Source organism: Eumetopias jubatus, unplaced genomic scaffold (genome assembly GCF_037043125.1).
Source record: "Eumetopias jubatus isolate StellerSeaLion01/CBP00866 unplaced genomic scaffold, mEumJub1_p1.0 scaffold_3, whole genome shotgun sequence".
Lineage (NCBI taxonomy): Eukaryota > Metazoa > Chordata > Mammalia > Carnivora > Otariidae > Eumetopias > Eumetopias jubatus.
Window position 1 is genome coordinate 176,250,782 of NW_028274809.1, and position 27,572 is coordinate 176,278,353.

Consider the following 27,572-nt stretch of genomic DNA (forward strand, 5'->3'; position numbering starts at 1 on the left):
CATGTTAGAAAATAGCATATCTGGGCCAGGAAACACAAAAAAATACAATGGCAAGAAGACTCTTGAACAAAGCAAGCGGTGTTACCCGCTTACCTGAGAGAGAAGGAAAGGGGCCAACTTCAAAGCGAAGTAAGTCATTTAAAACATAGCTGAGCTGTCTCGAAGGGAAGAGAAAACATCAGAGAGAAAGTACATATGGAGGCATAGTCCGGCCTGCAGGAAAATATGTAGCCAAGAAAAAGAAAAGATACTACTTAAGGCCTGGAATAATGGAAAGCTCTGGAAGGTAAGGGTCATCTGGGGGTCATGGTGGAGGGCCTCGAACCCAGGGTAAGAGACTTTAGAAAGACCCATCTACATCTTCTGCTCCACAGTCCTCTGGCCGTTATATGTGTAGGAGATCTAAGAGGCAGGTTACTTAGGGTTTAGCAGTTTCCTGGGAAAAGGGGGTTATCACAGGCCCCCTGGCCTAGGATGGAGCTCACACTCAGCTAAGTGTCTTTATGTTGTTAATTTTGTTATGAAACCTTCGAGATGCATTGAACAATATGGCTGGACATCATTTGGGATTGGGATTGGAACAGGTGATGAGTTTTCAGCATGGCATTGAATGGCATTGTATTTAATTATTTCTGTGTGTGCATGAGAAAATTTATACCCTTTCAGAACCAAAATTTCCAGTGACCACAAGCAGTTCTGAAGAAGATCAAAAACCTGCAATTATTGGCCTGGGAGGCAGCATGGCCATGAATTTGGGAGCATGACAGCCCTGATGTTTCATGATCGAGGAAATGAAGAAATCTGGGGACTTTCAGGGTGAAGGGACTTTCTTTTTCTTTGATTCCTGTATCCACCTGGAGGGAGATTTCGTAGAGTAAGAATTTGAGTCTCTCCATCTCTCTCTATTCTCTGCCTTATTCCTTCCCCTCAGAGGAGGGGAGTGACCCCATTGTGGTGTTGGAGACAAGGTGGAGCATACATACCTCAGGCTCTCCTTTGTTTGTCTGCGGGGTCTGATAGCCTGCAGAGTGCACACAGTTGGCGCTTCTGCCGAGACAAAGTCTTCCTGAGGCAGCTCTCCACAGAGAGGCCCCGGACTGGGCGGCTGGTTGGATATACCTGCCATGAATTAGGCATATATGCTAGTAAGTTCCTGCAGCTGAGCACATAAGCTGTATGTGTCAGTATTGCTTTTAACAGCAACAAAACGTGTTTGTTCTCCATTTGACTCCCATGACTGTCTCTCAATTAGTGTCACACTGAATAGGAAATAAAAACATCATTCACTGGGTTCCTCAAACCTCACCTTGGAGAATCATGACATTTCCTAATGGTATGGGTTATTTTGTTTATATTTTTAAAGTAAAATTCTTCCTATAATTCTCTTAAATGATCTCTAAACTCTCTAAGTTTGATCAGGGATAAGATGATTTGGTAAGCGTAAAAGAGTTTCTGATCTGAAATGGAAAAGAAGCATAGAATCAGGATTTTGAATGTTAAGTGATTGTTGACGTCTGTCCCAACCCACTCTGTTTTTTGTTTTGTTTTTTTTTGTTTCAATGGTTGAAGGAACAGAGATGAGAGAGGCTAAGGTACTAACTTAGGTCACGTAGCTGATTTGTGGCAGAACTATTTCCTCTTTTCATCTGTAACCTTGAAATGAGACGCGTTTGTACTCGTAGCTGAATTAGAACAAAAATAAGTGAATACCAAAGTCCTATAAATCTAGGAACTGCTTTTAAAACAAATCACCTAATTTAGCTCACTCTTCCAATCAAGCACACTCTGTTCTTTATGGCACCTTCTTTACATTTTTGAGAATCATAATTTTTCTCTACCTTTTTTTAACCTCACTTAATAAATACTGATGTTTTTCTGTGTTTCTACCGGAGCTTGAAATTAATATAGTTTTCGATACCAGTGTTACCAATTGTGTGAGCATCATGATGACTATAGGGCTTAACTAATGTTGAAGAGTAGCACAGGGGTTCAGAGTTTGCCATTTAATGCAAGTATGTGATTAGGCTGGAGAGAAAATGATTTAGTTATAACAGTCTTGCCACTTTCCCATTCTGGGGTGGCCAACCATTACCCTCACACCTTTATGAATTTACAATTTTTAACTACTGGTCCTCCCTCTTCTCACTATGAGTCTTTATTCCAGAATGTTTAGTTTATTTTTTGATCCCCCCGTGTGCTTATAATGCTGCTCCCTGAAGTGAAGAATTTTCGGGTAGCTTAAGACTTTGGGGTGGAATGAAAGATGAATATATTGAGACACAGGGAAGGGGCTTGCCCAGAGTTGCATACCCATCAATGTGAGAACCAGATGAGGGTCCTGAAATCTTAATTCATATTTTAACATTCTGTTCAACCTTTTTACATATGTATTTTCCAGAAAAAAAGTCCTTTATCTTGGCATATATGCCTAATATAAGCCCATGTAGAAATTTCCAGCAATAGAGAAGAGTATAGAAATGAAAATACAGATTGAATACAGTTTCAGAGGTAACCTGCAGTAACCTTCAGTGTGTATCTCTCCAGGTATCTCCCTCTGCCTTTTACACTTATCATCCTGGAGATTTGTCCATGTTGACATAACTATTCATGCACCAATATTTAAGTATCGATATGAGAGTCCATTTTTCAGATACACCATATTATATTTAAACATCCACCTGTTGCTAGACATGTTTTCACTGTCAGCATTTTCCTTTATGTTATCTGTTTTTTTTTTTTTCCCTGGTAAATAAATGTTACTAAATATTTGCTTAATATTGTTATTTAACTGTATTATACTTATATATCTTATTTATCTGGAATGTATTGTAGTGAAGGCTGAGGGGTAGAGCTTCAACTTGGTATTTTCCCAGAGGATGACTAGTTTCCCAACACGAGTTACTGAATTGCCTATCTTTTTCAACCCACACCGATGCATTGATGCCAGGTATGCAGAGGTTTATACTTGCAAATAAACTTTAGAATTATCGTGTCAATTTCATATTTTCTACCCCCTTGGGATTGCATTGAATTTATGGATTTCATTTAGGGAGGAAACTGACGTCTTTATAATGTAGAGTCTTCCTATAAAGAAGAAGATGATATCTCTACATTTATGTGAATCTTCTTTATCTCCCTCAGTAGTTTTACAGTTTTCTTCATTAGAGTTTCTGCATATTCTTATTGCTTATTTGCTTTTTTGGTTGTTACTGTTGGATCTATACAATTCACTTATATTTATATTTAACACTGTAAAATTTAATAGTGTTAAATATAAGTATATTTAACAGTACAGAGATTCTGTACTTTTTTTGGTTAGTGTTTGGGATTTTTAAACTATACAATAATATATCTAAAAATAATCATTTTTTTCCATCTTGCAAATATTTATACTCCCATTTTATTCTCTTTTTAAAATTACATTGTACAGCACTGACATTACAAAGTGAATTATAGTACTACTTACCCTTTTCCTGATTTTAATAGAAATGGTACGATTGTTTTAAAATTTACCATGATGACTATGTCAAACATATGTTCGATTAGACGTATGAATTGTAACCCTTATAATGTGGATGTTCTATATTTATTGAAAGCATAAATGATATATATTATGTGTGTATATATACATGTATACTTGTGTGTATACACTATATGTACTATATATTTATGTGCATCTGCACACACACATACATCCTTTTAAAACAAATTCAAATTGCCATGAAGTAGTTCTTTCTGTTCTGTGATTATAGCAAACACATAGTAGCATTATAGTTATGGATGTCACATGGATAAGTAGGAATGATTTGGGGGTTGTGGTAAGATGATCTTGCCTACTCTACCAAGTGTATCTCCCAGTGTCATGTTTTGCTGCTAAAATTCTGACTGAAAACATTTCTTCTTTTCATTAATGAATGTGCCCTTTGTCATTGACTCATTCATTAATTTAAATTAATGGGGTGTATTATTCAATTAGGTTTGACACCTTAGTTTAAATTAGAAAATCACATCTCAAATTTGTTGTGGACAGATGAGGTCTCTACAGGCAGGTTAAGGGAACAGTTGTAACAGTAGTTTCTTTTACCTCTTTCTGGGAACCTAGGAATGAAGGAGAATATTAGAAAGTGAAGAAAAATCTGCTAACATTGAATTTTGGAGTAAGAAAGTTGTACTTTTCATCAAACGTACTTACATTTTTATCTAGGTGCATGTTCAAATATTTCTTCCCCTGAAACAGTAAGGGAGAAATCCATGTTCGAGTCTACAGATTTATGTACTAAATGTGAATGGCTGATCTTAAAATACTAAATGTTTTATGAAGAAGAAATTCTCAAGGAACAGTGGAACCTTCTTGTAATTATGACTATTGACTGTTGACAAGGCAAAAATAGTCATGCAGGATGGAAGGATACAGAAACCAAATGAGTTTATGATTTTGGAAAGAGTAAGAGCCTGTAGTGGAGTTTAAGAAAAGTTACCACAGAGGACAAAGTCTAGACCAGAGCCGGGCAACACTGATGCCGATTAGAAGGATAATGAAGCTCCCTGACCACTGGTAAGATGGACAGAGAGCAGAGGTGGTGAGAGACTGTACTGGCCAAGAAGGAGAACTCAGAAGACCTTTGCTACTTTGGTAGGGGAAACCATTTTGACCCAAAAAGTCCAGATTGATATGATCCCTAAATTGGTTTTGTTTTCTAGAGACCAAGAAGGGGTTTGGGACAAGGGCTCAACACATTCTTCAGGAACTCCTCTGTGAGGAGAACTGGCCCCTCACTCCTTGCACTCTGCCCCTCTGTACCTGTGAGGAACTGATCTGGAGATAGTTGATAGAATGGAATCACCTCACCCCTTAGGAGAGCATAGTCCTCTAATTAAGTCAATAGCAGAGGGAGAAAGGAATACCTCATGACAAAGGGAAAATGTAGGAAATGAAATACCAGGGTCCAGAGAAGCAGTCTCTAATTTGCCTTTAGACACAGCAGTAAAAAGCAATGCTGAGATGGGAGAAGCACAGGGAGGGGACTCATCTCCAGCGCCCGTGGAGCATCTCCTGGAGCTTTGCATATCTCACCTCAGGGCTGGCCTAATATGGATACGTGGATTGTGAAGCCCGCTTGTCTGTTCCCTGTTTTAAATCTTTATATTTTTCCTTAGGATCTGTTTCCAATGTCTTTTCCTCTTTTTATTTGATTTACGATCAGTAAGCTGATCGTTAGAACTGTGGACAGTTCTAAATCTGTTATTGCTTATATATAGAAGTCTAAATTGAATAAGTTTAAAACTTTTAAAAAACAAATGTAAACTGTTATTTTGAAAGTAGGTACTGCCCTAAAAATGGAAAAAAAAAAAAAGATCAATTTCTTATATCTAAATGTCCTATTTCCTCTTCATTTTTCTGAAAGGTGAAGTACTAACTTTTGGGATTAATTAGTCTACATCAAGGCTGAGATTCAGCAAAAAGAAAAAAAAATGACTTGAATTTGAGGCCTTTTCTTCATTGGAAAATAAAAAAAAGGAGTCAGTGTTTAAAGAAGGTAAAAAAAAGTGGAGGAAATACTAACTTTGAGTCCATTTTATATCAAAGATGAATACAAAGAGCATTTTCTGTGTGATTTCCACCAGTAAGTGCATAAAGAACATTTTATTTGCACACCTTACCTTTTTTATTTTAGTAGGAGATCTTTTAAGTTTAAGACAAGTTTGTATCATCTAGCCCCTCTGTCTTGATTCCTCTTCACAAGTGTGTGGAATATTATAAAGTTTGTCAGAAGAAATAATTGTTATAGTTACTATAGATATAAATTTTTTTAAAAGATTTTATTTATTTATTTGAGAGAGAGAGAATGAGAGATAGAGAGCACGAGAGGGAAGAGGGTCAGAGGGAGAAGCCGACTCCCTGCTGAGCAGGGAGCCCGATGCGAGACTCGATCCCGGGACTCCAGAATCATGACCTGAGCCGAAGGCAGTCGCTTAACCAACTGAGCCACCCAGGTGCCCCTAGATATAAATGTTTTGGATTGGCAAGATGCTTTCACAGTTTTGTCTCAAACATATGAAAGGAATAGCGTGAAGCTTTGGGTACAAAGCCTGGGACCTGGGGCCAAGTACTTCAGAATAGAAATCCTGGAAGATTAACTTACGTTATAGAAACAAAATTTTTGGACATCCATAAACTGGAATTCTTGGTTCGTTTTTTTATTTTAAAGGATTTTGCATGATGTTGTATGTGGTTTCTACCATTCAAAGCCGCTCCTCAGGAGCTAACCAGATCTAGCTTTTTTATGAATTTATTATCATTGATGTTGGTAGTAATGGCTTTGGTTTGCTGCCCTAATTGTGTTTCCTGGAGTCTACGAACTGACTTTGATTGAGTTCATTGGTATCCTAATCCCAATTAACCTTTCACTGCTGCCCCTAAGTCCTACAGGACCTGAAATAGCCACAAAGGGACAGGCCCTGTCCTGCACACAAGGGAAAAGCAGACCTGTTCTCTCCTGTCATAAAATCCTTCTCCTCCTTCCATTTATTGAGTACTTCCATTTATTGAGACACCCAATATTCAGACACTGTTTTAGGTTCTTCCCAAGCACCATTTCATTTAGTTTCCAATATAAAAAAAGCCCTGAGGAGTGGGCTTTATTATCCTCATTTTACAAATAAGGGAATTGAGTGTAAGAGAGATTGACACCAAAGTAAAATTCAAGGCAAGGAATTAAACCTAGGTTTGTCACATTCCACAGCTTGTGCTATATTCACTATGTCAGTTTATCCCTGTATTGACACATTTTGGTTCTCATACTTTGTTCCCCAGTGTATTTTGTTAAGAAATATAAATAATACACATAAAAGTTAGCTTTCTGTCACTTAAAGCAGATCCGATAGGTGGCTAGGTTTTTTCTAAGTATTGATGATGTAGTATTATTTTTATATTAAAAATTGGTAGAGATTACCTTCTGGAATTTTACACTTAATAGGAAAATTTTGTTTTATTATAGGACACTGACACCAATAGTTTCCATCCCATACATGGTGTCCTGTTTAATTTGCTAACAATCCCATACAAGTTAGAGAGGTGAGAGGGCAAGTTCTGGGTCAGGAAGAACCTTGAGTGCTTTTCTAAGGAGTCACCTTGGAAGCACTAAGGACCTTTGGAAGGATTTTGAATTGGACTTGGGAAGCGAGGGGCACCAATGCCACTGAGGAGGAGTGAGCTGAGAGATGCAGAGGGCTGAACTAAGGCTGACAGATTGTGGAGAGTGACTCTAGACAGTCAAGTTGTGGAAACAAACAACAGATAAATGCAAAGGGACCAATTACAGATTTATGGCTTAACTGGTGGTTGGTGGTATGGCTGTTCACAAATTCAGGCAGTTTAGCAAGAGGACCAAATTATGTTGTGGGGTATCTAGGATACATCTAGGAGGAGATTTTGGTGGAAATTTGAGCTGGTGATCTCAAGGGTGGTATAGGTCCAGTGATTTGAGAGTCATCAGTGTAGAGGTTAGACCTTCCTAAACTTCAGGGAATGCAGGCTCTTAAGTGTATATGTATACATACTCTTTTTTTTTTTTTAAGAAGAGTGCCAAAATTTTCATTTGAATCTCAGAATCTGTGACTTCAAAGTTTAAGAAACACTGAGAGAGTTATTGATTGAAACTACAGTTCTGATAGTCACTGGGGGAAGGAGGAAGGGAGGCTGTAAATACAGTGAGGAGACCATAGGCCTGAGGAAGGAAAACACAACACACATCAGGTTTAGGGATCCAGTGGAAGAAAAGTGACACATGAAGAGGCCGAGAAGGAATGGCTGGAGAGGAGAAGAAGGCTGCAGAGGAGTGATGCCAAAGAAGCCCAGGAAGGGAGCATTCCAAGAATTAAACCATCACAGAAAGGTCTGTAAAGATAAACACAAAAAGCATCCGTGGAAATTGGTGATATGGAGGTGGTTGGTGATACCAGAGAGAAAGGCCATGGAAGTAAAGACAGGATGGCGGTGGGAGTGAGAAAGTGCCAAGGGAAGAGGAATAAGAGGGGACATCTGTTAAAAGAAGGGCTTTGCTTTTGTGTTTTTGTTTGTTTTTAGTGACTGAGCCTTAGCACATTTTATTCTAAAGACATAGAAACACTGGAAAGTAAACCACTGATTGGAGATGAAAGCCTGCAGAGGTGATTACTGAATGTGGGTCATGGGAATGTGGGAGGGGATTGGACGTAAACACATGAATGTGTTGTTGAATCCGAGCAAAATGAGCAACTCCCATTTCTCCAGAGACAGGAAGAGAGTTGGGAATCTCTTCCTGTTGTAGATGAAGATAAGCTCCTGGTTGACACACAAATTACTGGGGGCTTTGCTAATGAGGGCTGTATCAGGGTAAGAGAGAGATGGCGTAGCATTCCAGTTCTTGGTGTGTGATTTTCCCCCTGGCAGTGTACTCTGACCTGAGCATGGGGATGGAGGAGAGATGGATGGGATGGATTCAGTGGTAGTGTTTTTAAGGACAGGTGTGACAGAAAAGCAAGGGGGCAAGAGAGTGGTGCATAATAGGCTGGGTAAAGTAAAAGGTAAGGACAGATTGGGTGAACAGACTGGAGACTGGTAATCAGGAGAACAGTAATTCCAACATCAACTAACATTTCTATTTCTAATATAGCAGTGTAACTCCTGTATTGATAAAAGTCATGGGCAAAGAGTGGAGTTTAAGTTTTCGCCCCATGGCATAGTTTAAGACATTACCATCAAACCTGGGAGCCATTGGTCATAAGTTGTGACGGACCACTTGAAATGTGACCAGTAGGAATTGAGATGTGCTGTTATGTAAAATACACACCAGATCTTGAAGACTTGGTATGACAAAAAGAATGCAAATATTTCTTTCATGGGTACTGCATGTTGATAACATACTAAAATTATGATATTTACCTTATATTGGGCTATATTCATTTGCTAGGCTCTTCTAACAAAATAACACAAACTGAGTGGCTTAAACAACAGAAATACACTCTCTCACATTTCTGGAGGCTGGAAGTCTGAGATCAAGGTGTCTGTAGGGTTGGTTCTTCCAGAGGGCTGTGAGGAGGGATCTGTCCATGTCGCTCCCCCAGCTTCTGGTGGTTTGCTGGCGATCTTTGACGTTCCTTGCTTTGTAGAGGTATTGTCCCCTCTCTGCCTTCATCTTCACATGGAATTCTTCCTGTTTCCATGTCTGTGTCCAAATTCCCCTTATTACAAAGACACCAATCATTTTGGATTAGAGGCCCGCTCTACTACCATGTAACTTTATCCTAACTTACCTAATTATATCTTCAACGACCCTGTTTCCAGATAGAGTCACGTTCTAAGCTACTGAGGATTTAATAATTAAACATATGATGAATTTTGGGGGGATATATTTCAACCCATAAGATGGGCCATATAAAACATATTAGTAAAATTAATTTCATCTGTTTCTTTCTGCTTTTTTGTTGTGGCTACTAGAAACATTGACGTTATGCATTTGGCATATATTCTATTTCTATCTTACATTGCTTCTTTATGATACTAGCTAACACTAACTGATTTCTGCAGGCTCTGGTCTAGGACCCTTACATATATTAAATCATTTAACACTTAAAGTAACTCTATTTCGTGAGTGTTATTGTTTGCCCTTGTTATTGAGGGGTGAAGGTATCTGCCCAACGCCACATAGATGGTGGACAGAGTCAGCCTGTGAATGCGGGCACTCCAGCTCCAAAATCAGCACTCTGACCTGCTCTAGAATAACACATATGTATAGAGCAGTAATATGTTTGGTCAGCCTTTGGAATTTTCACAATATCTATTCCTCATATTACTAGACACTGGGTACATCTCTATTAATCTCCCCTTTTCATGTCTACTTTTCGTTCGTCTAAGCTTCAATTTTCTTGATAGCTTTTTTACCTCTAGCCTCCTTTACTAATCAATACCTACGTTTTCTTCCTGTTAGTCAATGTATATTTTATTATGTGTTTTATATACTTATGTATTTTTTATAGCAGAGCTATATATTTTTTGCTGCTTTAGCTTGTCTTTTGTTTTAAAATCTTTAGCTATTATTAGGAAACAGATATTCTGGATTTGTTGAATTCTCTTAAAAAATAATACACCATATACTTTAAAATAGCTTTTATATTTGTGGTTATAAAAAGACACTCTTTGAGAAGGTCATGGCAAAAAAACAATGGAATGACTTGTGACAAAATTCAAAATACACTGTTTATTAAGGGAAAAAGAACATAAAGTCTTGTCCCTCAAAGTGAGAAAGATATTTTAAAACAAATTTGGTGGGCAATGGTGGATTTAAGTGATTTAAATTTAATGAAATATCAGGCTTCATTCTCATAAAGCTGTGCATGTATCTGTTGAAGGTGGCTGAATAGAAGGATTTGAGAAGTTTGCTTTCTTTTTTGGCTTTCTCACTTGTTACATGACCTTGCCCTTAGACAGACAGAAGGAATCAAGACAGATTGAGTAGGAGGCTAGAGAAAGCTCTTTCAACTGGTACTTTAAGTACTCAACTTCTTTCCTCTGACATTAGTGCAGTATCCTATTTTTATTCCTTCTCTAGAGCTTCACCTTTGACCTCAGTATTCTTTACCTTGACTTTGAAACTCATGCTTTATTTTGACTTTCCTGCCTCCAGTTTTGCCCTTTGAATTTGACCTCTGCATTTCCCACTTGAGCCCAGTAGTTTGGTCTTGACTTTCATCACACTCTTCTTGGTGAGTATTTTATAGTCTGACTCCATGAGCTTGCGCCTTAAATATAGCTAGCATTCTGATTAGCCCTACCTGTGCATGTCAGTTAGAAGACTCAGACCCTGCTCCTCTTCCTGATAGTGGTAGTCTTCAAGCCCTTTGTTAATGGCTACATCATGAGAATTTATGACAAAAATGATTTTGGAAATTTGTGAAAGATAGGGTGAAGCCTTGATGATCAAGGATTTCCTTATTCTATAATAGTATTTGCAATATTTCTGAAGCTTTTACATGAAAAGTGAAGTCTAGTCAATCATCCAGATTTATGTTTCTGTATCTGTGAAACACCCAGGCCTGTCATGTGGGGCAGTAGCTCTCTAATTTTAGCAAAAAGTCACTCATAGAGCTTGTTATAATACAAACTTTTGGGCTATACCCCAGAGGAGATTCTGATTGAGTTGATCTGTGTGGGACCCACAAATTTGCGCTTTTAATAAGAGCCCTGGTGATACTGATGATGTCCTTCTGAGGACCACACTCTGGATAACATTGATATAGACCAGACCTCCAGGTAATAATTTGTCCTAAGTTACTTGGTAACATGTCAATAGTAGCTATTATGTCAACCTCATTCACCTAAAGAAAATAAAAATAAATCAGATTATTGATAATTTTTTTTGGTTTCCAAATGCTGTAGTATACATATGTAAAATGAAAAAGGAATGGCTAAACTTAGCAGTGGCTTTGGTAAAAGGGTTTGCAAAGATATAGTCCAGAATATTGTGTTAGGGAAAAAGATGGGCTCAGGATATTTGAAGCAAAGTACCTCAGAAAATGATCTTTACCCAAATTATACAACTAGTCATCTTTGCCAAAAGATTCTCTTTACTACCAATTTAAAACTACTTTAAAGATTCCTGATATGGAAAAGGAGTCCTCCTTGTGGTTGGATGAAAACATTTTTTTTTAAACATTTAGGGAAATGTGCTTTTACATTTGTTGTTATGTGTAGCATTTACATCCATATAAGTTCTGTATTTCAACTATCGATGTCATTTCTACTGTTAGAAAACTAAGTAAATATAATGACATTTACATACAGTTATCTACCTTTAGATTATGGTTATCTAAAGCCATTATTTAAATAATATAAAGTATAAATTACATTTTTTTCAATGACTAAAGCAGATAAAGAACTCAAAATTCTCAATCTCAATCTCATTTATGAAATGACTTCATGGGTTTACTTTTTACCATCAGTGAGATATTTATTGTGTGCAGAGGACTAGTCCAGCAATCCATTAGGTAACCTGAGACAAAAAAAAAACTTACACAAAAATCGATGTGTAAAACACATCGATTCTACTTTTAATCCATGCTCATGGTAAAGCATACTCAGACTGCTACCTCCACTCTGTAAAGCAGTATGCTTCCCTGAAACAAATAATATACATTAATAAAAAAAAATAAAGCAATATGCTTCAGCTGTTTGGAAAAGGAGAGAACATTTGAGACTAGACTAAAAGGGGTTGTAGAGTTCATAAAAATATGTGTATGTTTCTGTCAGTGTGACTGGGTGAGTGTGAGTAGAAGTGTAAAGGAATTAGGGACATCTGCAACTCAAACTAGTGATCACATCATACATTCTGAAAATACTTTTTTTTAAAATTTTCATAACTTACCCATAAAATTATCATTTGTTAAAATTAAGGGGATATTGAAGTAATGAACAAAAATATTTATAAAAGAAGTAGCAAACTAAAGAACATAGTATAATATATGTGTGGTATGTACACATGTGCGTGTGTGTGTGTGTGTGTATCTCAAATTTACCTCTGATAGTCATTCACATGAATGTTTACTCTGTTCTTGTGTAGGGCATATGTTCGGCAACCATATCAAGAATAAATATAATATAAACCTCCATATAAATCATCCATGAAAAGTGCTTTTTCCTTCGTGGAGAAAGTATGCCCCTATAGGTTAACCCTGTCACTGATAGTATAACGTTCTGCATTCGAACCTCGTATTAAAATGTATGTTTCATGTCATTAAAGCAAAAGGTTATCTTTGAAGGTATTGTTTGATAGGAACCTTTGGGTCTGCATGGGAATGGGCCTCACAGATCTCCAGCTGCAGGGGGCTGACCTGACTGAGGGCCCAGGTGCTGAGCGGTGACATCTATTATTCCCTTCCTACAGAGGCCATGCCTGCGTGGGCTGCTCCCCGTCACCCATGAGTGACTGTGGCAGGGAGATTAAGTCAGGCTTATTTCTAGGAGACACCAGAGGGACTCCTGTGACTCTTTGGCTCCTGGCTGCTATGACAGCCTTGCTGAATCTTCCTTAGATGACAACACTTCTCCCCAACCTTCTCTCCTTCACTGTGGGGCTTGCATCATGATCTGAGAGCTCTCCCAGCATTTTCTGGCTCCCTCCCGATTTTCTCTTACTGGTATATCCCTCTTAAGATCCTTTCAAGTAATCCCGTATTGGCATTTGCTTTTTAGAGGACCCTGACTAACTCTATCAGTCAAGAAGAGTTCAGCCAGCAAAACGGAACCAGTAGGATATGTGTCTATGATGAGGAATTGGTTCATGTGATTATGGAGACTAAGTCCCATGATCTGTTCTCTGTAAACTAGAGGCCCAGAAGAGCTGGTGATATAGTTCTAGTCCCAGTCCAAAGGTCTGAAAGGGTGAAGGTTGACGGTAGAAGTTACAGTCCGAGGACAGAAGACTGATGTCCCAGCTCAGTAAACAGGCAGAGAGAACATTCTCTCTTCTTCTGCCCTTTTGTTCTGTTCAGGCCCTCGGTGGATAGGATGATGCCCATCCATCCTGGGGAGAGACATATTTTTTACCCACTCCACGGATGTAAATGTTCACCACTTTCAGAAACACCCAAATTGACACATCTAGAAATAATGTCTAACCAGATACCTGGGTACCCCTTGACCCAATCAAGTTGACACGTAAAACTAACCATCATACCCCTTGAGTCAGTGCCAGGATGAAGCCGATCCTGCTGCAGGGCCATGAGCGATCGATTACGCAGATTAAGTACAACTGTGAGGGATGTAAGGGCGATCTGGCTGCAACATTTGTCACCCCATTGATCGCCAGGGTTGATTCGGCTAATCTGGCTGGCTAGGCGTGTGTCCCCTTCCTCCCTCACTGCTCCATGTGTCTCCCTCCTGAAGCTGCGCGCTCGGTCGAAGAGATGACCTTCCCCGATAGAGGAGGACCATTCTTCAGTCAAGGGTATACGAGTAGCTGCTCTCCCCTGCTAGAACCTCCAAACGAGCTCTCAAGGTCCACTTGTAGGAGAACGTAGGGTAGTCAAGCTTCCAAGACTCCAGACACATCCAAATGAGGTGCTGCCTGTGGCCGTCTGCCTTTCTTAAAAAGAAAAAAAAAATTACAACCGTGAGGGAGACCTCCTCTTCATGGTGGCCAAGGACCCTATTGTCAATGTGTGGTACTCTGTGAACGGTGAGAGGCTGGGCACTTACATGGGCCATACTGGAGCTGTGTGGTGTCTAGATGCTGACTGGGACACCAAACATGTCCTCACTGGCTCAGCTGATAATAGCTGTCATCTCTGGGACTGTGAAACAGGGAAGCAGCTGGCCCTACTGAAGACCAATTCAGCTGTCCGGACATGTGGCTTTGACTTTCGGGGCAACATTATCATGTTCTCCACTGACAAGCAAATGGGCTACCAGCACTTTGTGAGCTTCTTTGACCTGTGGGATCCAAGCCAGATTGACAACAATGAGCCCTATGTGAAGATCCCCTTGCAACAACTCCAAGATCACCCATGCTGTTTGGGGACCCCTGAGGGAGTGCATCATCACAGGCCATGAAGGCAGAGAACCACTATAGCGCCAAGTCTGGAGAGGTCCTGGTGAATGTTAAGGAGCACTCCCGGCAGATCAATGACATCCAGTTATCCAGGGACATGACCATGTTTGTCACCACGTCCAAGGACAGCACAGCCAAGCTCTTTGACTCCACAACTCTTGAACACCAGAAGACTTTCTGGACAGAACGTCCAGTCAACTCAGCTGCCCTGTCTCCCAACTATGACCATGTGGTCCTGGGTCGTGTTCAGGAAGCCATGGATGTAACCACCACCTCCACCAGGACTGGTAAGTTTGAAGCCAGGTTCTTTCACTTGGCCTTTGAAGAAGAGTTTGGAAGAGTCAAAGGTCACTTCGGACCCATCACCAGTGTTGCCTTCCATCCTGATGACAAGAGCTATAGCAGCGGTGGTGAGGATGGTTCTGTCCGCATCCACTACTTTGACCCACAGTACTTTGATTTGAGTTTGAGGCTTAAGAAGCTTGGATCTCCATCAGGACCAGGGGAAGTTTCTGGGCCAGGGCTCACAGAAAGTTTTGGACTCTGAGTAATAAATTCATTGGAAAAACAAAAACAAAACAAAAAACTAACCATCCTACCAACACACTGTCTCGGCAACAGTACAACCATGTACCAAAGAGGCATATACTCAAACAAACATGAGGCCACTAATGAGGCCTGTAATTTGTTCTCTGGCCACGGTGTCATTGTCAAATCTGAAAGGCGCTCACACATTGCTGGAACCCCTCCAGCTCAAGGAGCCTTCTCTATGAAGCTTTCCTTACATTTTTGTTCACTTAGTGGTGATTCTCTTCCATCTGGACTTTTTGGTAAGATTATACACTAGTAATGGAAAAGTTCCTTAGTATACACAGTGCTATTTCAATTCTAGGATGCTTCCTTTTAGCCTTTTCATTCATTTATCCAACATTTATTGCAAATTGATTTTATGTCAGGTACGATTCTAGACCCTGGGGCTATGTGTTGGACATAAAGATTTATTACGTGAGTGGCACAATTTTTCTTCCCATTAAAAGCAAAACAATACTGTCTTCAGTTGCATTAAGATAGTTTTTGTTTTTGTTTTTGTAATGAAGCAAGTTAAGTACCATTAATCTTTTTTTTTAAAGATTTTATTTATTTATTTGACAGAGAGAGAGCACAGGTAGGCAGAGAGGCAGGCAGAGGGCAAGGGAAAAGCAGGTTCTCCTCTGAGCAAGGAGCCCGATGCGGAGCTCGATCCCAGGACACTGGGATCATGACCGTAGCCGAAGACAGCCATTTAACTGACTGAGCCACCCAGGCGCCCCTGGTTAAGTACCATTAAAAAAAAAAAGAAAAAGTAAAATGTGAAATAGCCATTCTGTTATATATTAAACAATGAGAAAGTTAGCTCTATTACTTGATACATATAATTGGTTTTTCTGGATATAGGTAGTGATTGAGAAGGCCTCTTAAGGTTCAGGTCACTTTTATTATTTTATTTTAAAAGTATAGTATGTTTATTATGAAAAATAGAAAATACAGACAAGGTAACAGAAAACATAAGTTAATTCTCTATAATTCTAGCATCCAGTGAGTACACTGTTAACTTTGTACTGTACCTTCCAGATTTTTTACTGTAAAACAAATACATGCACTTGCTCTCACACACACACACACACACGCTCAGATATATCACCATTCATTTTTCCATACATTTACTGAAAGCTAGTCTGTGCCAGGCACTGTATAAGGACTGTGAAGACAGAGCCAAAGGAAGACATCACTCCCAACATCCTGGAACTTGACTTGCAGTATCTCTGCAGTGGTCTCTTGGGTCTGCGAGTGACATCTCTGTCTGTCCTTGAGTGATGTCTCTCTGCTGTCTGTCATTGGACACTGCACCTTACGTAGCTGAAGCTGGCTCCATGTGGTTCCACATAGGTCCTCACAAATGTACAGTGAGCTCACCTGAACCACAGTGTCCAGTCCATAGGAAGTGCCGAGCCACCTGCTGCTATTATTATACTACCGGTTGCCCCCTCTTAGTATTACTAGGAGATCATGAACTACCCTAACGCTGACCAACCCTCAGTGTTTTTCAGTCTGGATTATGCTGCAAACTGCCCTGTGATTGTCATCAAGACTTATACTTGGAACCATGGTGAGTTGTTCTGTCCGCATCATGTCATGCAGAGCACATCTGTGCTTATCAGCAGCTCCACAGACCTGTTTACCTGAGTTGTGGCATCTTTAAGTAAGGCTGCCGGAACTCCCTTATCTGCCCCACCCTGGCCGTGTGCTCTCTCAAATGAATTTTAGTGTATTCCACATGGATTTTTTTTCTTTTTTCAGAATTATCCCAAATGTATCATGTATATTTGGTGGAGTTTTTCCAGGCAGTAACAAGTCACCAAAAACTTAATTTTACTGCTATTGATTACTATAGCCATCTTTATAAAATGCATACATAGCTTTATAAAAAAAAAAAAACCCTCTTTATTTTGAAATAATTATAAACTCATGAGAGGTTGCAAAAATAGTACGTAGGGTCCCTTAAGTCCTATGCCCAACTTCTTCCAAAGGTGACACCCCACATACTGTAGTGCAATAGCAAACCCAGAAAATTGATTTTGGAATAATACTGTTAACTGGGCTATAGACCATATTCAGTTTTTTAAGTTTTCACGTATACCCGTGTGTGTGTGTGTGTGTGTGTGTGTGTGTGTGTGTGTGTGTGTGGTTCTATGCAGTTTGATCACATGTTTAGGTTTGCATAACCACCACAGCAGTCAGGTAGAGGAACAGGTAGAGAACTGTTCCATCACCCAGAAGGAACTCCCTTTGCTACCCCTTGTAGCTCACCCATCCCCCGACCTGAGGACCTGAGTTCCAGTCCCCACCCACCAGTCTGTTGCCTGTCTTTACAGTCCTATCCTTTTAAGAATGTTAAGTACACAGGTGGTACGTAATTTGGAAATGGACTTTTTTTTTTCACAAAATATACCTTTTTAAAACGTACTCTTTTCTCTTGACTATATACCACAAACATCTTTCCATTAAACTTGCTTTACCATCTATTTTCATTTGTTTTTTATGTAGGAAAACAAAGCAAAATTAAGCAAACAAAACAATGCAAGACAAGATAACAAAACTTTGAAAGAAAAATAAAACTGCCTGGAGCCTGTCAAATATAATGAAGGTACTTGTTTTTCAACATGCACTCAATTAAGACATTTTTTCTTAACCTGAATGTGAAAGCAGATATTTGGTCCTAGTTATGTCTGACTACTCCATATTAGACTCCAGAGAAAGCAAATAGGAAAAGAACTATGAATGCTGGTTGCACAAAATCTCATAAGCTTTTTAACATAGAAAGCCGAAATCATTTTCTCTACGTTGGGACAAATATTCTTAATTTCAGTGAAATTATAAAATTTCATGATAAAGTTGAAAAAAATCTTTCATTTAAATTTTCTTTCTTTTTTAAGATTTATTTATGTCAGAGAGAGAGGGCAGTGGAAAGAGGCAGATGGAGAGAGAGGGAGAGAATCTCAGGCGGACTCCCCGCGGAGCATGGAGCCTGATGTGGGGCTGGATCCCATGACCCTGAGATCATGACCTGAGCCGAAATCAACAGTCAGACATTCAACAGACTGAGCCACCCAGGTGCCCCTCGTTTAAGTTTTCATTTCAAAAACTATCCAGCAGTTTTTAGCCAAGACTTTCTCTTCAAAGTCATTATTAATATTGAGTGTATTTCTAACATTGCTGAATATTCAGTAAGTCATTGATATAAATTCAAGTAATTCAAATGTCAGGCTGAGTTCTCAGTAGTGATTTACATTGGCAAGAGTTTTATGAGAGTGCATTATTAGTTTGCTGACTGCCTTAATATATAAAGGTTATAAAAGAATTTTATCCAACAGTTATGAATTTTAGCATACCACCAGGTAAATATAAATACCCAAAAGAATACACGTGGCTTTCAAACCTCTGCAGAAATGGTCAGAGTGATTCAGGTTCTCAAATTATGGACACCCTCTTTTCTCATTAAATTAAATGCATATAGTCTTCTCACATTCTGAATGAAAACATATCTAGTAGCTTTTTTGGTCATATTATAGAATCCTGAAATTCACTTTGGTTTATCAGCATTACCTTTCCCTGCTGTGTCTCTGATATCTCCACTAATACCCTGAGTTTAACTACCTATAGTCTGGGCACTTCAACTTATGAAACCATTCATATATTTTTAAACTATCAACTTAAAAAATTTGTCCGTGTAGATACTATTGTAATTCAGATGGTGCCAACAGGAGTCTCAGAAGGTGATTACATTTGGGTGTTTCACTGCCTAAGATTTGATTTTTTAATTTGCATGTTTAAGCACACAACTTCATTAGTTTCCCCGGAATCAATCAGTTGGGTGTCAGATTTAAAAGAAACTGATTTATAAAATAAATGTATTATGTTAATTATGGAATTCTAAACATGTGTTTTTATTTGGCACACTCTTCTGGTGACAGGTATGAAGTTGGCTTCTCAGGAGATGGAGTTGTGGAGAAGTTTGCTTGTTGGACAATGAATTAAAGTGGTTTGCATGATTCTTGACATTGGTTCTCAGAGTTGTGTTTGAGAACTCGGGCGTGAAAAAGACGACAGATTCCTTACTCCTACACCAGGGATTCTGATGTAAGAGGTCTGGCCTCCAGTATCTGTTACTGAGCATATGGGGGTTATTCCTGTGCCATTCAGCAGGGAAGCACTTCTGTAACTCGTATGCGCATCAGTCTGTGCTCACCTGCTGCTCAGCTCAAAGGGTGTGCCTACACAGTACTGTTCATGTTAATCAGAGATTCTTGTCCAGGGCGGGGTTGAAAACAGTTTTCTTCTTTCCCCTTTTCCCTCCTTGTCCCATTATTTTTATTAAAATTCTCATCAGTTTCCTAAGTTAAGACATCATAGATTGTTCACAACTAATTAAATTACATCTTGTGTCAGATGTTACTTTTTAAAGAGCTTTAAGGATATCATTGAAATATACAATAAACTGCACATATTTTAAATGTATGATTTGATATGTTTTGACATATGGATAAACAGGTGAAAGCATCATCTATATGTAGATGGTGAACATGTCCATTCAAACAATACCCATACCCAGAAGTTGTCCTGTGTCCCTTATCTTACTCCTCCCTCCCACTCATCCTCACGCCCTTATCTTAACCAGGGCTCTCTTTGCGTGTTTAGTGCATCTCTTGCTGATACGTCTTAAGAAGACATTAATGAGATTTTAGAGGTGCCCTAAGATTTTGAGTTGGAAAGATTCACCTTTTAAGCTGAATGTTGGGGGATTCCTGGCATATACCATGAAAATTACCATCACCTTTCTGTAGGGCAACATGATATATGTCTATAATTTTTAGAATTTCCATGCACTTTGGCCCAGAAATTCTACCTTGAAGAACATATAGTGTTCTGTATAGTGGAATAATACTTAGCTATTAAGATTACTTTGTAAATTGCTTATTATTGTAGAAAGATATTTATATCACCCATGAAACTCAATCACTGGGCAGCATATATTTATACAATATGAACTATTAAAATATGTATGTCAGGAAGGATATACTTTAGATCAACAATGTGTTTCTGTTTAATTAAACTATGAGTATTTTAATATTTTTCCTCATTTGTTTCTACTTTTCTAATATTTATATCATGAAATATGGAAACAAAATATTGGTGAAAATTCTATTTCACATATTGAACTTTGCACAATTTCCGGGCTCTTCACAGTTTCAGGTTGATTTCTGTTTTCTCTAGTCTTTGTTGCTTACTGTATGCTTTTACCCCAATATTAAGGCTCGGACTGAGTTGCAGCTCAGCTTGTGTTTTGGCATTGCTTCTCCTCATAAATACTTATACAGAGAGAATCACCTGCTTCTTTTATAATGATCTCAAAGCATTGCTTCTAGGTCTGTCATTGCATCTGGTACACACTATTGCAAAGATTTCTTTACAGATTTCTCCCCTATTATGGAGCTGAAATCCAGTTAATGGCACTAAATATGTCTTGTTGAATTTTGTTTGCTTCAGGGTACTTAATATGTACTTATTCAGAAGCTGACAGACTGAATGAATGGCCTTCTCCATGTATCAGGTGCAAACGAGAGTGTGATATGAGAGTTGGATAATTTCAGACTGCATGATATTGAAGGCTGTAGTCATTCTTTTTTTCATTTTACAATCTCCATAAAATTAACCTGAAAAAAAATTCTGAGAATTTAAAACAAGATAGCTTATATAGTAACTGATATTTCCTCAACCAATTCTTAGATAACATACATAAGCACATTCTAAAATTTATAAACAATTTTGACCCCTCAATATAGAGCCTTCTAGAAATATGTGGAACCATATAGGAGTCATGATTAGTGAAACTGTATGTATAATGACATTAATATACATTTGAAAGGGATTTTCAATTTAATGTATCATTTTATAACAAAAATGAGTTGGACAGCTATATAATAAAAGGTACAGATCCCGAAGGACATTTAAAGTTTTGAAAAACAATAAATATTTTGTACTAGGCAGATTTATCAGTGTGAACTTGGCCAAGTAGAGTACAAAATATTTATTGGTTTTCTTCTTTATCACTAAATAGAACACAAAATATTGATGAGAATATCATTACAGATGAGGCCCAGAGCAGCAATAAATAAATATTCCAGTATGTTTGACTTTAGAGAAAAACCTTTTTAAAATGCCTGTCAGCTAAAGGTAAAAATTTAAAAATATATGGAGTTAATTGCCTGATTGAGAAAACTGCTATTTTATCAGGAGAAGATATTGTCTGGCATTCAACTCCCAGAGGAATCTCTATTTTGAGGTGAAAAAAATTATGAAGTCTCTTAACTGCACAGCACAGCAGCATGTTATTTACTATTTCCCCTAAAAAATACAAATCATAGCCGAGGGCATCTCTGCATGCCTGAAAATCCTTTTCGAGATCATTACGTCAGGTGAGAAATATATTCCATAGAGTCAGCCTCCATGTATTATTCTGCCCCTTCAAAATTCACTGTGCTTTGTTTCTTCTCACTACATTTACTAACCAATTTGAAAGGCAGTACGGTCTTTTGTATTCTTTTTCCAGAAATAGCAGTAATAGGGGCAATGTGCGGTAATTAGGACACTTAAATTGATGGCTGAATTTAAATGTCCTATTATGCTGTCTGTAGATGTTCATGTGATTTTTTGGAATAGCCTTATTTGCATCATGCATGAGTATCACCTAACGTTAAATGGCAAGCAACAATTCACCAAAAAATATTATTGAAGGATATAATAAATCATGGGATGGAAACAAAGATTACTGAGTATAGATTTGCTAATTAGGCTATGGTCTATAATAAAGACCATAGCCTAATTTTCATATTATAGACCATAACCTAATTTTCACTTAACTGTCATAAAATATCCTAGGAGAACTATGTGTTGGATAGGAATGAGATTTTATTCAAAGACATTATTATAAAGACAGATAAATGTGAGGTCTTAGAAAAATATTTAATAACAACATATATATGGTAGAGAAACACCGTATTATAAAATCATGTCAGTTGTTTGGTAAAGACCTTGATGAAATCTCAAAACCTCTGCTAAAACATCCATGACTCTCCCACCCATGACTGATCTGTCCATGGTCCAAAGCCAGTTGAAACTCTCCGTTCTTTGTAAGTACTAATTTTTGGATAATCTCCAGAAATTCCAGTCTGTGTCTTTCCTGCCATACCTATTTAGTGTGCTTATTCATTCAACAAATGTTATTGAGTACCTGTAATATTCTAGGAAGAGTGCTAGGCACTGGCAATACAAATCTAAATAAGGAGGGCTGGCAAACACAGTTTAGCAAGAAAGAACTCAAGTTTGGTAGTGGAGACCTGAGAACAAATCCAGGCTCTACACTGGGTGTTATACACAAACAATGAATCATAGAACACTACATCAAAAACTAATGATGTACTATATGGTGACTAACATAATAATAATAAAAAAAAAATCCAGGCTCTACTGCTTACAGAATGCGAGATGCAGGAAAGTGGCTTCATCTCTGCATTTGGGTTTCTCCACTAGAGAATGGGGAGAAAAGCATCAGATGCCTCACAAAGTTAGAGTGAAGCATAAATGAATTTGTATGGATGTACATACACATATTGTGTACATATGTGTGTGCATGTGTATACAAACACATTACATGTATGCATATGTATGTAGATACCAAATAAATATGTGTATGCATATATTACATATATTATATACGTACTAATATATATATAGTATCCTATATATATAATACTCCTATACTCTTTACCATGGATGTTGGCAAACCACTGAATATTTTAAGCAAAGCTGTGTTAGTTTTAGATTTGTATTTTTGAAAGATCACACGGCAGGAGAAAGAAGGTAAATTAAAGAGGTGAGATCAGAAGTAGGGAGACAAGCTAGCTGGCTGATATAATTGATAAGGGACAATAAAGGCTTGCACTAGGAGCGTAGCTAGGATGAAGGATCATCTTCTCTACATGGAGAGAGGAGAAGAGTGCAGGATGGGTGGGGGGAGTTCAGGATGATGATATTCAAAACTTTTTGGGAAACTGGGTGGATGCTGGTGCTATGAAAAAGACCCCAGTAGTTTCCACCTGGGGTGGGGGGAATTTTACCTCCCAGGAGACATTTGGCAATGCCTGGAGATATTTTGCATTGTTGTCTGGAGATATTTTTGATTGTCACAACGTGGAGTGGGGTGGGAATTCTGTTGGCTTCTGTTGGGTAGAGGCCAAGGTTGCTGCTCAGTATCCTACCATGCACACGACAGTCCTAACAACAAAGCAGATCCCACTCCTATCACTGAGCTTGAGAAACCTGACATTGGTGAGATAGAAGCAGGGCTTAGGCACTTTGGTAGAGAAAGGCGATGTTAGACTCAGGTTTGGACATTTTGAATTCAAGTGCCTTCAAATATGGTGATCATTCTGCTTAAGTTACATGGCTTATCAAAAATCAAGGTGGTGGGTGATGGGATAAACTTGAAAAATTGGTTGCAGCCACAAATCACAGGGCACAGATTATGTATAAACAGTATAGAGAGATTCAGTTATGCGTATATGCAGACATGATGATCACTTTTGAACATTATCTACATACATATTTATACAGTCTGTATAAAAATGAATAATAATGTGGGCTATGACTTCTCTAGATATTTTCATAAATTATTTAGCTATTTTATGGAATTCAGAAATGCACTATGTTTTCATGTCCTAAGAAACAACATAGGATGCATATTGTCTTCAAGAACTTTCTCGCGTTATAGAATATTTTAGAAGTTTAAATGGTCGGGGCACCTGGGTGGTTCAAATATCTGACTCTTGATTTTGGCTCGGGTCAGGATCCCAGGGTCGTGGAATCACGCCCCACATAGGGCTCTGTGCTCAGCATGGAGTCTGCTTGTCCCTCTTCCTCTGCTCCTCCTCCCTCCCCCTCCCCCCTCTCTCTAAAATAAATAAATAAAATCTAAAATCTTAAAAAAAAAGTTTAAATGGTCACTATACATTTAAGTTGATGATGGGCTGGACCAGAGAAAGCAAGCTCAAAGAGGTGGGAAAAGATCAGATTTGAAAGCAAAGCTTGGTTCAGTCATCACTTAAAACAAGGTTGTACCACCTCACACTTTACTTAAATTCTTCCTAAAGGGTGGCCATCATACAGATTATGCAATATTGATCAATTTCAGCTGAATTTTAATAGTAAATAGAAACATAATATTGGTGTGATGATCTTATCTATAGCACATTTCTTGCTTTCAAATTGCTTTGTTTTATATTTTAGGAACATTTTTTGGGGCGGTGGGGAGGAAGCTCAATCTATTCTTTTCACGATCTTTTGGTTTCTAAGATTTAGTTAATAAGGCCAACTAATTCAGATAATTGATTCTTATAGCTGAAAATTTTGAGCCAATTATCCACCTAAATTGACCTTTCTGGTGTAATACTATTTGAATTGCTATACTCAGCTTATGTTTAATTATAGTATCTGACTATGTTTAATTATTGTATCTGAATAATGTTTAATGAGCTCCCATGTTTAATTACTGTTTCTGACTAATGTAAATACTCTTAAGTATCTCTGTCATTATGAGCTAAGCAACCTAAGCTCTGTGGGGTCTGTCCTTGGCCTGATGATTGTCTAGACTCATCTTGCTCTATGGGCTCCTCTTGTATATTATGTGCCAGCCGCTGGCATTCTCTTAGTTCCCCTAATGCACAAAGCTGCTTCCTATCTTGAGGCTTCACAGCTGCCATTCCCCCTTCCACTCTGGTCTGTAGGGCTCAGCCATGACAGTAACTGAAGAACAATTTCTTCTCTGGTTTTCCAGTATACTTTTCTCATGAACATTAGCATGTCATTGTGCATTTTTCCTCAATACCAGGTATAGCAGTTGTGGTGGTGGTTGTTTTGTGACGTGTTTATTTGATTTTATGCCACAAGCTGTACTTGTAACTCACCACTGTATACTCTACAGCATCTGTTGAATGAAAGTAAATGAATGAATAAGACTGAATGAGTGATTCAGTCCACCACAAAAATTAAACAATAAGCTTTTAGTTGCCAATATTTTATACATATGGGTTTCTGAAGCTGTGGCATTAGCACAGTGACTGAAAAAAATACAAATGTAAATAAAAATCAGGAGGTTAAAAAAAAGGCATGAGTGAAATGACAGATACAAGCCGATAGGGAGCTTGGAGAGGACTTTGGGACAATTGTGAAGGGATAACCCGTGCCATTGGCAGTCAGATTCAATATTTTTAACACTCTGGATGCCAATGAATAATAAATTAAGCTCTTGCATCTAGCATGTTAGTTCTCAAATAGCTGAGGCAGTGGCAGCCTGGGAATACTAGTGTCAGGCAGATGGTTGGTTTACGGTCACGCAACAGAGCTCTGCTTAGATATCACCAAACCAAAGACCCAAATGTGCCTTTGCATATTTTCAAGAATATTCATTCAGTTATGCTCCTTCTAACATGTACCATTCTTTAAATAGTGTTATGTTAAAATATGTATGAATATAGAACAAGTCTAAGAGTAGTCTGGTTCAAAGAATCTCAGGAGAAATTTGTACTTAAGATCCAAAATAAACTTGCAGCCAGCAGCTAAGAAATGTCTGTCAGAGTTAGGTGAGACTGTGTGTAGGCAGCCTCTAATATGGCCGCCAGGGATCCCTGCCTCCAGGATTCATACCCTTGTGTGACGCCCTCTACTTGAGTGTAGGCTGGACTTACTGACTCAATTCTAATGGAAAGAAGATGGCAGAGAAGATGGGCTGTCACTTTAGTGATTTGGTTATAAAAAGACTGTGGCTTTGATCTTAGGTACTCTCCCTTGTTGTCTCTCACATCAGTGCCTCTCTGGAAAGCCAGTGGCCATGTTGTGACTGTGGCAATAGATGCAGACCGCCCCGTGAGAACAAGCAAAGGTTATTTATTCAGAACTGGCTACGGCAAGAGAGTCTGTCACCGTTACTTAAGTGTGGGAGAGACTCAAAGGCCGGCAGAGTTGTGGGAAGATGTGACAGAGGGTAAAAAAGGGAAAGGGACAGAGGGGGAAGGGGAGAGAACCCCAAGTAGACTCCACACTGAGCATGGAGCCTGACACAGGGTTTGACATCATGACCCCAAGATCACAACCCCAGCAGATTCCAAGAGTCAGAGTCTAACCAACTGCACCACCCAGGAGCCTCAGGCACTCATTCTAGGAGAGGAATCCACTGGGCCTGTGGAACCTGAGTTCAGAAACCCTCCAGTTAGGATTAGGGAACTCTCCAGCCCTTTGTCATGGAGCTCCCACAATCACTTTCTGACATTTTTGCTTATTGCTGTGCCCTGATAAGTCAGTCATTTCTACAATACTTTCTGTGGTACATATTATGGGGAAAAAAAGAGCACATATAGAGGGCTATAGACTGCAGGGTGAGTTATTATTTTAAATAGAGCTTCTGGAGAAAACCTCATTTGTGCAGCTTTGAAAGAGGGAGTTGGCCATGAGGACCCTTGGGGGAGAGAATTTCTGGTAAGCGGAAATAGCTAGGGGAAAGGCTCTCATGAAGAATGCACTTGATGTGTTTAAAGAATGGTAAGGCTGCCAGTGTATCGTGTAGAATGAGAGATGGGGAGACTAAGGAAGGAGGAAGTAAGGAAAGTAATGAGGAGTCCAATCATACAAGTCCTTGTGGGACTTTTTATGAACCTTGCTTTTTCTTTGAAGTGGGGAGCTGAGATTGGTCAGCAATAAATTAACAACACAGTCTTATGTTTTAGAAATTTCACCATGCTGTTGTTTTGAGCGCAGTCTAGACATGTCTGGAATTCAGGAAAGATGTCTAGACTAGAGATATGCAGTTGGGAGTCATTAGCTCACATACAGCATTTCAAGCCAGGAGACTGGATGACATCACCAAAAAGTGAGAGTAGCTAGAGAGGAGGACAGGGGCCTGGGCCTTCTAAAATTAGAAGGAGGGATGGAAGAGAGAAGCAGCAAAGGAGCCCAAGAAGGAACGGCCAGGGAGGCAGTAGGAAAAACCAAGGAAGTACAACGTACTGGAAATCAAGGAAAGAAAATGTATCCAGGAGCGGGGAAGACACAACTGTCAAATGCTGCGCCATAACACTTGTGATGGGGACTGAAATTCACCGGTGGATTTGGCAACCAGATGGCGGTCACCCGTCACATCTACAGGAGTCAACTTTGGTAGAGTAGAGGAGGCCAAAGCCTGACAGAAGTGAGTTGTACAGAGAAATGGAAAAGAGAATTGAAGAAAATGATAATGTGTAAATCTTGAATAATTTTGATACAGGAGAACTATCACAGTGGCAACAATTGAGGGTTGCAGCTGGCAGCAAAATTAAGGATATGAAAAGAATTTAAAAATGT

The 27,572-nt window shown here is 38.8% G+C and overlaps 1 protein-coding gene and 1 pseudogene across 1 annotated transcript in view; both read left to right on the forward strand.

Moving 5' to 3' along the window:
• Positions 1-27,572, forward strand: part of GPC5 (glypican 5) — a 649,065-nt gene that overhangs the window by 199,377 nt on the left and 422,116 nt on the right. The window lies entirely within an intron of this gene.
• On the forward strand, positions 13,732-15,132 carry LOC114211497 (eukaryotic translation initiation factor 3 subunit I pseudogene; annotated as a pseudogene).